Source organism: Haemorhous mexicanus, chromosome 1, assembly GCF_027477595.1.
Source record: "Haemorhous mexicanus isolate bHaeMex1 chromosome 1, bHaeMex1.pri, whole genome shotgun sequence".
NCBI classification, from domain to species: Eukaryota; Metazoa; Chordata; class Aves; order Passeriformes; family Fringillidae; genus Haemorhous; species Haemorhous mexicanus.
Genome location: NC_082341.1, coordinates 43,851,416 through 43,864,757, shown reverse-complemented (window position 1 = coordinate 43,864,757; position 13,342 = coordinate 43,851,416). Strand labels below are relative to the sequence as shown.

General features: G+C 38.8%; 1 protein-coding gene across 2 annotated transcripts in view; it reads right to left on the bottom strand.

Annotated features, from left to right (window-relative positions):
• Nucleotides 1-13,141, bottom strand: part of TMEM108 (transmembrane protein 108) — a 154,105-nt gene extending 140,964 nt beyond the window's left edge. Inside the window, exon 1 of one of the 2 annotated variants that reach the window (XM_059847645.1) lies at nucleotides 13,008-13,141. The gene's annotated coding sequence lies outside the window, so the exon portion shown is untranslated. The remainder of the gene's footprint in view (nucleotides 1-13,007) is intronic. The other variant, XM_059847636.1, reaches the window with a different exon arrangement.
• Between the last annotated feature and the right edge of the window lie 201 nt (nucleotides 13,142-13,342).

Below are 13,342 nucleotides of genomic sequence, written 5' to 3'. Positions count from 1 at the left end.
TGGTTCTAATGACAAGTTACAAAGGAATTAAAAAACCTCAACTAATGATCCTTTCTCCCCACACTTCTGTCTCTATCCAAGTACTAAGTTGTGTACCACCCCACATTTGTTGCTAAACAAAAGCAACCACCAGTACATGTATGAAAAGATTCAAGGAATTACTTAATGGCTCCCATAGGATTTCTTTCAGTCCTTTCCTCTCGTGGCAGTAATGCTATGCTCTGTAAGTAATGCTGTGGTCTGTAACTGGAGTAGGCTACGATGCATATCTGTATTTATTTCTACATCTGTACCTATCTAGCTATAAATCTTCTCATTCAAATTTCCCAAAGCATTTTACAAAATAATCTGCAGAACCTTTTATTAAATCAGGTAACAGAAGAGCCAAGGTACTCTGTGTCACAGAGTAAATCAGTTAAACTGAGAACATCAGTCTATCAGCTGTGAAGTCAGGAACCCTGACCCCACCTCCTCCACGTGCTCAATTTGCCAAGCCACATGCACATCCTTCAGTCCAATTAATGTTGCCTCGCCCTCTCCTTCCATTCCTCTTATTTCACGAGCAAAGAGCTTTTGTCAGCACAATTCCTTAACAATGAGAACAAATGGGAATAAGTATCTAACATCTCTTTTCAAAACCAAGCATAAACCACGCTTTTTGCATGCTTGCCTTTTTTGGCCTGTTTGCGTTTAATCCTGCAGAGATAATTAGCTGGACAGAACTGAGAAGGCTGGGCAAGCAGCTCCACTTCCTCAGTGTCAGGAAGAACAAAACTCAGGTGATGGATCTGCTAATCAAGAAAGATAAATGCTGGACTGAACATCCTTCAGTCATCACTTATGGTAGCTGGTTTAAGTGACAACACAAGACACAGAGGTTCAAGTTTTATAACTTCTTCAATGTTTTCCTCTATTAAATAAAAGAACAGAGTGCAAAAGCTTTCTGCTTGAAGAAAGGGCTCACCTGAAGCACTTTCACACTGAACATTATTTCTGGAAGAGACTGAATGTCATTTTGCAGAAAGTAAAGGAAACATTTTTAAAGTAATCTTTTAAATACAACTAAAGGTTTAGTTGAGGAGTAAGTCTGGTGGGCTGTGGTGAAGAAGAGAGGAGAAAAGAAGTTTTACCTGGATTAAGGTGACTTTATATGAGTAGGAGGAGCTGCCACTCCTTTCACATGGATAGAGTTACAGAATGGGAAAAGACTCATACTATAGATCAGCCTCTCTCTCTAGATTACAAGAAGGTTAGTAATTCTGTTAAAGAAATACACCCACTTCCATGATGAGGGACTGAATTCACAACTTTTCCTGGCTAATCAGGAAACCTACTTGCCAGTGAATTCTCCCAGGAGGTTGGAACACAAAGCTCAATGTTTAGTGCAGAGTCTGTAAACCAATCACTTAATAAACCTTCTGATAAGACCTTCAAGAAGCAACACTTCTACCTTTTCAGACCCTTAGAAGTCAAGGGGTCACATGCTTTCTCTTCCAGTTGCACCATCCTGTCACTAAGGTTTATAACTGCTCCATTACACAAAACACATGGACTCATCTCAGCAAATGTCATTTTACATTGATCAACTTCTGACTGCAACAAAGAATGAGCCTCTTAATAAAACTCATTTAAGAACCTCAACCTTAGACAGGAGGAGGAAATTAGGGGCAAGCTGTCCTTGAAGTTACCAAAAAGTGTACTGGGCAACGTAATGGAAAATATGACACCAGTAACAATCCTGCTTTGGCACAGCCATGAACTGAGTTATCTATGATCTTTTTCATCATCTGCTGTTGAATTATGTTAATTGAAAGACAGTAAAAATACACTGTAATTATTAATTTAAAAAATATATTAAACTACTGGTATTTTATTTCACAGATCAGAATAGATAAATTATTTTGAAACCTGAGTCTATACTCCTGTTCATACCAAACAGTGACCCTTTTTTTTAATAACTGGGAGAAACTATCTGAGAAGACAATGGCTTAAGTACATAGCCTTGAAAGTACATGGTCCAGAATCAAGAATAAGTACAGAAAGTTGCCTAGTTTTAAAGGTAATTTGTTATCTTATTAGACTTCCATGGCACTCTGCAGTAAGCTATTAATGCATTTTGAACTATATCTTCACTGAATAAAGAAGAATAAAAATATAAATAGTTGAATTTTTCCTTCCTTTGAGGGAAAAGGAGTAAAGAGAAAAGTTGTGGCGATGACTAACACTCATCATTCATCCCTGATGTTCCTGGAGTGTTCATTAATTTTTTCTTATCTAAAGTGAACTATAATGTGTCAGCCTTTTAAATAAACAGAAATTATACTGGAATCAAGTGATGGTGTTCTTCAGAAGATTATAAGGCAACATAACATTGTTTTACTGCAAAATGACAGAAGAAATTCTGAGTTTGAGCAAAATATAATTTTCAAATGTGCTAAGCAATACTGTAGTACATAAAGTAACAAAAATAAACTCTGAAAGGAGTCCAACCAAAGGCACTGCATAAAAACATTGCAGTTAAAACTACGATCATTAATAACATAGGATCAAAATCCCTCACATTGACTCACAAGTCAATGGGAGAAGAGTAACTGATTCATGTTTATTCAAATAGTTCCAAAACAGAAACCAACAAAAAATAAGCTTCTTTATCTTGATCAATGACACCTTCTGGAGAAGCACATTTTGCACGAGCTTTATCCACACTTTGAGGTGTAACTGTTTGGGAGACAAGAAAGCAGTCTCATGTTCAACAAAAGCCATGCCTACTTCAGTGATCTCTAGGGTCATTGTAGCGCCCCACAGTTCCTAATTAACCCTATTTTCTTGCTGTTAAATCTTCATCATTCTCCTGTGATTAGTCCTGTCCAAATCATTGAAAACAGCTATACAAAACCACCAAAACTAGTTTCAACCCTTAAGTCAATAGAAAGTTTACTTTTAATTTCAGTAAGAAATCTCATGTACTTTTCCAAAAATATGCATGATGTAGTCTGTAATCTGCAGCCAAGATACAGGCATAAATTACTAGAGATTGCCTCATACTAAGTAGGGACTTGATCATCCTCACAGCAGAAAATGCTGCATAGATGAGAATATGTCCCTATGGATTCCCCTGAGGTGGCATCTCCAATACCAAGTTAAAAAAGCAAACCAAACTGAAATAAAAAAAAAAACCAACCACCTCCAAATCAAACAAAAGCAAAACCAAATTACAATTTTAAAATAAATAAATAAATTACAGCTGTAACAGCTGCTCCCCTTCCCATGCAGCATTATGGTATCAGCTACTTTTACTGTTCCTGACCAGGATTTGTGGTCAGTGTATTATTCTGGAGTAGTCAATATGTTATTTTAGACGATGGTGATGTTAAAGCAAAGCAGTGGGCAGCCTGGTCTTTAGTAAAAGGAATTGGACAAGCCCTCTCAAAACAAAAAACTAAGCTTTCATTAGCTCCTTTTCTCATCACATTGTGTATGCCAGGAGGGAGATCTGAACAGAACCCACCTCTGCAGCTAGTTACTGTATTTAGAACGGGTCTGCAATGCCAGAATGCAAAGAGGTGGATTACTTCTGACCTTTACCTAGTTACATGTATTCCCAGCTGTCAGCTACACCTTCTAAGCTCCAGTGATAAGAAATCAGCTTTAACAGTCCTTTGGTGATCATGTTTTGCAAGTTTTATTGCATTTAGAATGCAAAAATTATTATACGGTATAAAAAACCTGATTACACCTCACATGATAATCCAAACGATAGCAGAGTGAAGTTGTGCAGGCTCTCTAAAGAATGGGAATCTTAGCTTTTAAAATCTACACAAAAAAACCTGAGGGTTGTGACACAGGGATGAGGGGAAAAAAATGGTGTTGTGTTTTGGTCGATTTTCAACAAACAAAACTAACAGAACTCAATTGCCTTGCAACATCAGTAAGGGCATTCCATTCCAAAAAGGTGCTTGAATGTTTTCAATTTTCATGCAGTATTGACTACACAGCAAGGAGTTCAGTATAATTTCCTAATGCTTCTAACTTAAAAAGAAAGCCAATGCAAACCCCCGTGGAAGAGATGTATTATTGCAACTAACTTCATTTAAAATTTTATTTAGAGTCAGGCTACTTCTTTGCAACAAAGGTAGAAAGAAGGTAGGATAAAGCAAATACACAGAAGGTCCTAAGGGAAGAGACACTGCCCAATGATGAAATCACTCTCACAGGAGTTGAGACTCATAGTTTCGTTTTTTGTCATTCCTGTCATCACAGTGTTAAGACCTTGGGAGGAGGATATACGGTATGTGACGGGGCCAGCTTCCATGATTTCACCCAACACCCTACTTCCACTCATAAACAGCTAACATAATTACAATATAACTACTCACCAAGCACTGCCTAACACAGGTCAGAGGCTGCCTCAGAAGTGTATTGTAAAGTTAAATTATTGCACACAAAACATCGGGAAAGCCTGAGGCTAGGTCATTGCATCACTGCAAGGTTGTGTGCCACAGCCACTGAACAATATTACTGGAAGTTTGAAGAAAAATAGAGAATGATCCCATTGTTGCAATGGGTCTGAGTGTTTGTCATAACCCACGAATGTATTCTATATCAGACAGGGATAATGAAGGCAATTCTGTAGTACAAAGGGTTAAACCGGAGATAAGAAGCACTGAAAAAAAAAGTGTGGAAAAATTTTCACAGCTACCCTTCCTGCAATGTTTCAGTGAGTTCTCCTCTCCTCAAAGAACTTACAATTAGTCTGTGAATATCCCCTGAGGATAGCTATCCATGTCAGATTTCAGGATATTAGATTAAACACAGAGCTTATGTTACTTGTGCAGAGTGTGAAAATTATCTTCCCACCCCCTCAACGCCTTCCCGACTGTCTCTCCCAAGCTCCCGCCTCGGCACCAAACTTCCACGGCTGTGCTATCAGACTGAGTGCTAGACTGGCTTTCTACCATTAGTTGCTGGTATCTAAAATCACCTTTCCTTTTAAGAAGAAGTCACTGCCAGCAACCATCTAGCCAAACCTAATTCTTAGGGAGCTCTGCTGGTACTCTGCACCCTACGGTGCTTAAAAACTAAACACACGTTTGGGAAAGTAGCCAATTATTTCTTTTTTGCTTCACTGAAACACATGCACACCTTAGATGAGCTGGTGCCTCTAATATCTGAGGTAGTTAGAAACTTTCTGCAGTTTTGCAGGGAAAGATCTGCAGAATGGCTTCTTCTATGCCTAAATTGATCTACTGATCAGTCTAGACCGTTTCCATACTTGAAAGTGAACACTCTAGGGAAATTTTTAAGGACTATTTCCCTTACATCACTTTTCTGTGCCTTTTCTACCTGTGCAGGAGAAAATCACAGCACTTCTGTCCCAGCAGCTGCTAATGTGAAGAGAGAAAGGACTGCTATTTCATTAGGACTGCTTTGCTCTGATCTGCCATGTGTCCAGCATATGAATTTCATTCTTTTATTTCTGAGCTTACTTTAAATACACTATACCAATTACATCAGAGAGAAACCAGGCGTTAAGTCTTCTCAACCTATTTCTGGCTGGGTTGTTGAAAATTACCACCTTCACTTCTTGCCAAAATTTTTTTAACAAATTCCAGGTTTCCTTCACTCTTCCAAGCCTGGAAGTCAGGTGTTCTGCAACTTGAATTATTGAGACCTAACTTGAGACTGGCAACATTATATTAGAAGAGATTCTGTATGGAACCAGACTGGAAACAGCAGATACCCAGCTGAAAGTCACTGGGAAGTTTTATACAAGTGTATGAAGAGCACAAAGCACAGGTTTCATATACATATACACATAAAATTGGTGCTGCAAAAGACAGACATGATTTTAGCCATGCCTAGTACGTATAGCACAGGACTATAGCAATGCTAGTATTAGATTGAGACACCATGTAAATCTCTTTGATATGCATTTTGTGTCTTACCTAAGTAAGACACAAAAAAACCTACCTACTACCATGAAAATGTGTTTAATATTTTTGTGATCGAGAAGCAGAATATTTCTACTTTTCCACAGAGCAAAAGTTCAAGGGATGAGACAGTCCCAGGAGGGAAACACAAAGAAGATTCCACTTAGTGTAAAGCTGGATAAAAACAGATTGATCACCCGTAAGCAGACAACTAAAATTAACCTGGAAAGGTGCAGGAAGATCAAAGAAGAATTTCAACAGCCTAAGGGGAAGGAAGAAAGATGTCACATCCTCCAAAAGGGTAAAGTCATAAATGATGCCTTGCCTTAATGAAAGATGAAGAAAGATGCAGACTACTATTGAGAAACAGTATTATTAAATTGCCAAAGAAAGTACAAAATTAAAGTGTGGCAGCTCCTGCCAATTGGTACCTGACAGCTTCCATTCTGAAAGCTATTAGGTTGTGACAGAATGCGAAAATAAAATAAACATTGTCTGCCTAAGACATCGTGTTAAGAGAGACTGTACTCAAGGGCATGAAGATGACATTTCAAAAGAGAAAGAAACAATTGCAAATTAGTATCTTTATAGTGATAGGTAAAACATCTTTCAATTTAAAGAAAAGCTCTGAGAATAAGACTTTACATGCACCATTTTTGGAGTTGACTTTACCGTAAGATAAGGCATGAGCAGCTAATAACACCAAATGAGAAAGAACAGAACAAGATGACTCTCTGATGTCATTCTTAGCTTTGAAAGTCTCTTCCAGACAATGGTGTGGAAAATTAAAAAAGATTCAGCATAAAAGGCAGAGCAGCTGAACTACCTGAAGTTTATAGACAATATATCCTATAAACAAAATTTGACTAAGCTGAGCAAGGAAAGTCAGCACTGGATGCAGCTAAATGAGCAAGACGTACAATTCATCAGAGTCCAAAAAAAGGATTAGGACAAAGAACATAACTTTAAAAAAAGGACCAACCTTTTCTTTGAATAGCTATAAAAGAGAACGAGTTATGACATTGATGCATACAAAAGACAACCACAATAAAGGATTTAGGGAATTAAATACTTATTTGGTAGTTCACTAGGATGCCTAGACAATGCTGCCTGCTGATCATGTTGTTCAAATGAGACCAAAGTTGTATAATACTAGCCGTCTGCATTTTTAACAATCTGGAGCTTCAGCAACTGCACATGTATTTCCACCCCCTCATTTCATTCCCAAAGTCAAGCCATTACTCCATTCAACCAAAGGAAATATTTAAGGAAGATAATTAGGAAATTAGCTAAAGCCATGCAAAAAAACCCAAAGCAGATCCTGCAGGTAAGACAATGTTCAGATCATCTTTCATCTCACTTTCTAGCAAAAAACCACCACTGTGGTTTCTTCTGACATAGTGCATAATATCTATCAGTTTCCCATGTCTGTACACATTTAGAAAGAAGCCAACAGTTTAACTTTGAATCCCACTCTGAAATGCATGAAAACAGGCTTTTACAGAACATACAGAAGTCAAAATCTTTCCCAACTTTTTAAGCACTTTGATTCGACAGCTCGGCAGTCAGCAAGCTTTTCACAGCCATAAACATCCCCAACTAGTTGCAAAAGAGGATGCTGGCTTTCATAAGTGAAATTTCACTTCAAGTGCTTCTCCCTGCCTACTTGCAGGCATTCCCTTAACTTCTTAGCACTGCTGTTGGCACGCTAAGTGCCAAAAGACAGGTTTTTAAAAAGAATGTTACTTTTCTTTTGCAAAGGCTTGTTTTTAAGCAGTTTAACATCTAAATCTAAGCAATCATCACACACATGTAAGGAAGTATAAAAAACAAGAGAAAAACAGAAACAAAAAAAGAAAAGGTTAAATCACAAATAGAGTATTAAAAATTCCCTTCTAGTAATCTAACATGCAATTAATAGCACAGATACAAAAACAAATACACAAGTCACCCTGTATAGATTTTCTATACTGACTTAATTTCCTGTACGAGGATCTTCATTTATAGGGACCTCTTTAGCACAAAGTGATGCTCTCTCAGCTGCAATTTCACCTTTGCAGACAGATTAGAAGTTCAGTGTGTCCTGCTTCTTGAAAACTGAGTCTCTTGAATTTCTGTAGCTCTCTGTTCTCCATTTACTATTTTCAGTTCTCTTCCTGAAGAGCAAAGAGTTGAAGTGTGACCTTTTTACTCACTTTAAATCTGACCCAGAAATGCACAGCTGAAACTTAACAGACGGATCCTTAATCTGAGGACAGGTATGGTATGGCCCACTCATTCTACAGAAAAATCAGCCCAACCCTGTAAAAGTATAGCCAGGTCTGGTGCTTAGTTTTAGAAGTGGAATTTAGTTCTCTGCTTTGCATGATGATCCTGGGCTAATCTCAGTGGCCATCTGTATGTGGGGGTGGGATAAGGGCATTTCCCCACCCCACAGAGCTGATACAAGGCTGTCCTCAAAACTATGGCTCATTATGGATTGTGAGGAACCTGAGGCTATGTAAGTAAATACCTAAAAGTCTTCCAGCTTTCATTGCTATGTTTGGTAAGAAACCAGAGGGAGCACTATGACATCCTGCATAGCCAGGTTCCTGCTTCTTTCTTTCTGCCAGTACTGATGGGCCCTCTTAGATTAGTCTCATAGCAAATTCATCTTTTTATCAGATTTCACAGTCTGATTTTACACAGTATACCAGTTTGTTTTTCATACCAGATACTGAGCAACAGACCATAATCCCAGACTTCCTCCACTTAATGGTGAATTCCCCACCACACTTGGCAACATTTAACTGCACCCAAAAGACTTTTCATCCCCACTGTCTCCTACCGCTCCAAAAGATACACTGTCACTTGCTAGTGATATAAATAGTAATCAAACCTGTCCGGGCCAGATCACAAAGTGGAGTGAATTATGTACATTCAGTGTCACCAACATGAACACAATGCTATCAAAACAACTTTATTTTCCACCTAATCATCAAGAAATAAATGCTGCATCTCACACACAGCTTGAATACATGAACGAGTAGCAACAAGTGTGTCGGTATTCTTTACTGAAGAATACTGAATGCTTTTCTTTTAGAAATAAATTGAAAACAAAGTTGAAACAATTCCCCATCAAAACCAAAAAAATGCTTTTTGCATGTTTAGACTGTAAACTTTGCTCATACCATTTTCCTTTTGATGGGTTTTAAATATAATATTCAGTGACTAGTGACCAGTGTAAGTAGTAATAGAGGCAAGAACAAACACACCTGATTATCAGGCGTCTCTGTTGTTACTTCTGCATCTTAATGTCTGCTTTGGGAGGCCTGACTTGTGAAGCTAACTCCTTCAGGATTTGGCTCATAAAGGATCAGTGACTTCTAGCATGCTCTAGAGTAGCAACAAGGGAAAAACCTGGCGTTGCTAGCTGCTATCTCATCTTTTTTACTTCAGGCAGCACTGAGAAACACTGCAAGGCAGATTTTATCACTGGGGACGAGGGATCAAGAGGGCTGAAATTAGAAAAGACAGTTTGGCTGCTTTCAGTTCAAGTGGAAGTATTATGAAAAAGTGTTCCGAATTATGTCACACAGGGCAAATGTCACTGCAGTTAGTAAGAACTTACTGTGCCAGCAAATGTCAGGACAAATTACACAGCAGGACAGGTGAGCTGTATGTCACATTCACTTCCAAAAGGAAAAGGCTTCCCCCACTGCCAAGAACCTGCTCCCATTTCCAAGCTGATTTAAATCAAATTGCTCTTATTCAAATCAAAACAGCATAGATGGAGTACTACAGTGACACGATGAGCAGTTCTTCAGATCCTTCCCCACTTGCATGGATGAAAGGCTTTGATTCTCCACCACCTTAAAACACCATCACCTCAAGGCTACTGAGTTGTGTATGTAAATGGCTGCCTGCAGGTTCCTGAAGGCACTGCTTACTATGCCGATGAAAAATGTCTCACTGTCCCTATGCTCCTGGGTCATACCCATCTAATCTTTCTTGCCTCTTTGATCATATATTCTTTGCAAAAAGATGCACTTTCTCTTTATGTGGGACCCAACATGGTATGCAGAACAACTGAGGCTGCATCAAGGCTAGAAAAGTGAATAATAGGAGCATAAAATTCAGAACACCAGAAAGGAGGAAGACAGGACTAAGTCATTAGAAAATATTTTTTTTAAATGTAAGTATGAGAAAGTCTTTTGCTGGACTGCAAACTCCTAGCAAAGTGAACTCATTTTGATTCAGCTAACCTTAGTTTAAAAATAAATGTTTCAATTAAAAATTACCAGTGCTTCAATATGGAGAAAAAATGTGTCCTTATGTTCCACAGAGGAAATAAACAAGCAAACAAAAAACCCACAACAAAACTAGAGATACAAAAATATTTGGATGAATTGAAGAAAATGTTTATTCCATTTTTAACTTTTCTAATCTAGGATTTTCAGAGGTTTTCAGGCCTTCATTTTCATGACGTGAATATTAACTGAAACTCACATAGCTTCTTGTAATATTGGAGTTTCTGTGTTGGGTATAAACCAGAAGGTCGTTTGTTCCTTCAGTTCCTAAGCTTTGTCTGTTTTTTCAATCATTTCTAGGCCAAAACTGGATAAACACAGCCAAAAGGCTATCAAGATAATGCCCACAAATAAATCACAATTTAAAAGCTCAGGAATTCAAAGTCTGGCTTCGATTTAAGTGACTATTACATCCAGTTATTTTTTCTATCCAACAGCTGCAGGCTACCATCACAAATCATTATACAACATATACTATACAAACTCTGCTATACATACTATACCAATACCAAGAGTCACTGTAGTAGATCATCTCAGGTGCTTTAAAACAGGGCATGCACAGCACTGAAAGAGCAATGAAGTTTTAGGTGAAGACCAAGACGATTCACAGAGGTAGCTGAGTTGCAAGCTCACATTTCCACACAGCAGCACTGCAGGGATGACAGCCTTTGGCAAATGAAAAGTAACAAAGCAACTCTGCTACTCTAACAACATTTCTGCTGTGAAGCAGCACCAATAAATCCAGTTAACTAAGACACTGCAGAATACTCTGACCCTGTACATTTTTCTTAGCCACTAGTACAAGTTCTCTTCAGATACTCAGATACTCAATTTGTGTGCAACTCTGTCATTGACTGGTGCTCTGAATGGCTGGGCTTGGGCTATGTCTGTGTAAGCACAATTTGCCTCCATGTATTCAGCCTCTATCCCAGAATGGCTGCTGCAAGAATGCAAATCCTATTTGGAAGGATTACTTGCCATGCAACAGCCAGAGGCCCTGTCCAAGGCTGGGCTCCCGGCTGTGCCAAGAAGCACAAACTCAGGAAGCTCTGATCCAGAGAAGGACATGATTAAAGCAGGCAAGGTGGCACAGGAAATGGCATTGTCCCTTCACATAGGCAGAACCAAAGCTGCCACTCCCCACCCCCCTGCACACACCTCGTGTAAAGATGTTTAAACAGGAAAGCACAGACCAGCAGGCATTTGTACTTGTGGGAGCTGGCAACAACTGGTGGCAAAACAGATTCCACTGGGGCACTTGAGTGTGGACACCAGGGGTTACACAACCATCTGGTAGATGAAATAAAACTCTCTAAAGAAATGCCTGCTCTCTAGACCAGATCCTACAGTTCTTTATGATCCATGTACATTCCTTCCTAACAAGAGTTGTGGAAAATTACCGGAATGTCCCAAGTGCTCAAGAGTTTGAACGTGTTTTTCCTTTTAAGTTGTATCAGCTATTGCTTATCTTTGCATTTTCTGAATACTTTATACATGTCATTCCTGTTATTTCAGCATGCAAGGGAGCCCCCCCACTATATATCTACAGGATGCAGTGCCACAGTCTGTTACATTCCCCACCTAAGGATCTCTTCAATTTAGTTCTTCCACAAAAGAAGGAGACTGGTTATCTCGCACTCATGGAAATGCCAGGCTGATAACACTGGTGGTCATATTTCCATACAGAACAGAAGCAATGGCAGAGCACTGCACAGGACTGTTGCCTTATCATTTAACACTGGCTGGGGAAAATGGAGAAATTAAGTGTTGCACTGACTTGAACTGAAAGTCCTCTCTTCAGCCTCTCTGGGTTAAAGCAGAGACCAGCTAAGCCCAATTGCAGATGCCTCTTTTTCCAACTGCTCAGCTGCCTGATTTGAGCTCTTGAACAATACCATACAGAGCTGGTATGGTTTTGCATTTGCTTTGTAGCAAACGTGTGTTGATCCAGATTATTAAATATGAAGTCCCACATAGCCACTTCCCAGACATGCAGAACAACATCATCACGAAAATGAGAAATTTTACTTTAAAACAAGCTCTGTTCATGTATTTCTCAAATGTTTCCACCAGCTTCAAGCAGCTTTTTGAAATTCTGTGTTTTACCTTCCCTGAAAGTAACTCAGTAAAGGAAACATTCAGAGTAAATGAGAGTATATCTGGGCATTAGGCAAAAGATGCCCAGCAAATCTATCACCTTCAGTTTAGACCAGTAATTATTTTTACTGGTAGGGAAAAAAGTAGGAAAATCAAGCAGGTTTTGTAAACAAACCATATAACAATCCTGAAAGTGAAACACAAAAACTATGCAAAGAAAATGACACAACTTGCATCTCCAGTCAGAGACATTTTATGGCACCTAGTTTAGAGACCTTTTCTCCTGATTAGCTGCTACACTACGTAAAGGTTTCAAGTCTACTTCAATCTACAGCAATTAATAAGCCCATAAAAAAGATGCCTTAGGTGAGCAGGAAGGTCTTCTATTAGCACATGCTAAAAATAGACAACCTGTAGAGCTATCTGAGCAGGTACTTCATATGGTAAAACTTTGAATTTTACAGGCCCCAAGGATCCAAATTCATCATTGGGTTTTGAAAATTTAGGCTTTTTTGGGTCTGCATATCATCCATTTATGTAGTTAATAACAGGCCACAGTTATTAGCAGTCAGCCTCTAGGTTGAACAAGCTTTGGAGAACGCCTCCACTACCATCTTGGGCAGTGCCACAGAAAGGAGCTGCACTGCACTGAAGAGACACAAAGCAGCAGAGAAATCCATTTGTGCCTTACCTTGTAAGGGGAAGAGCAGATGCCTTCAAACATATCTATATCCACACAGTCCATTGGTTCAGATATTCCTGGTGATCAAAACTCTTCCAGCTTCTTGCTTTCTTATTTTTTAATCTGCCAGCTGGTGCAACCTGTAAATTTACAGAAGTGGATGTGTTATTCCAATATGTTTATTCATATCATTTTATAAGGCATTCAATTTAAATACATATGGCTCTGTGCCATGTGGCTCCTATTGCTCTCCAGAGCTTTCAGTGTAATGGATTACAGACCACATTGTTTCTGTAGGTTATTGATTTTTGGGTGTATAAGTAGAAGACTCTTTAGGATTTCTT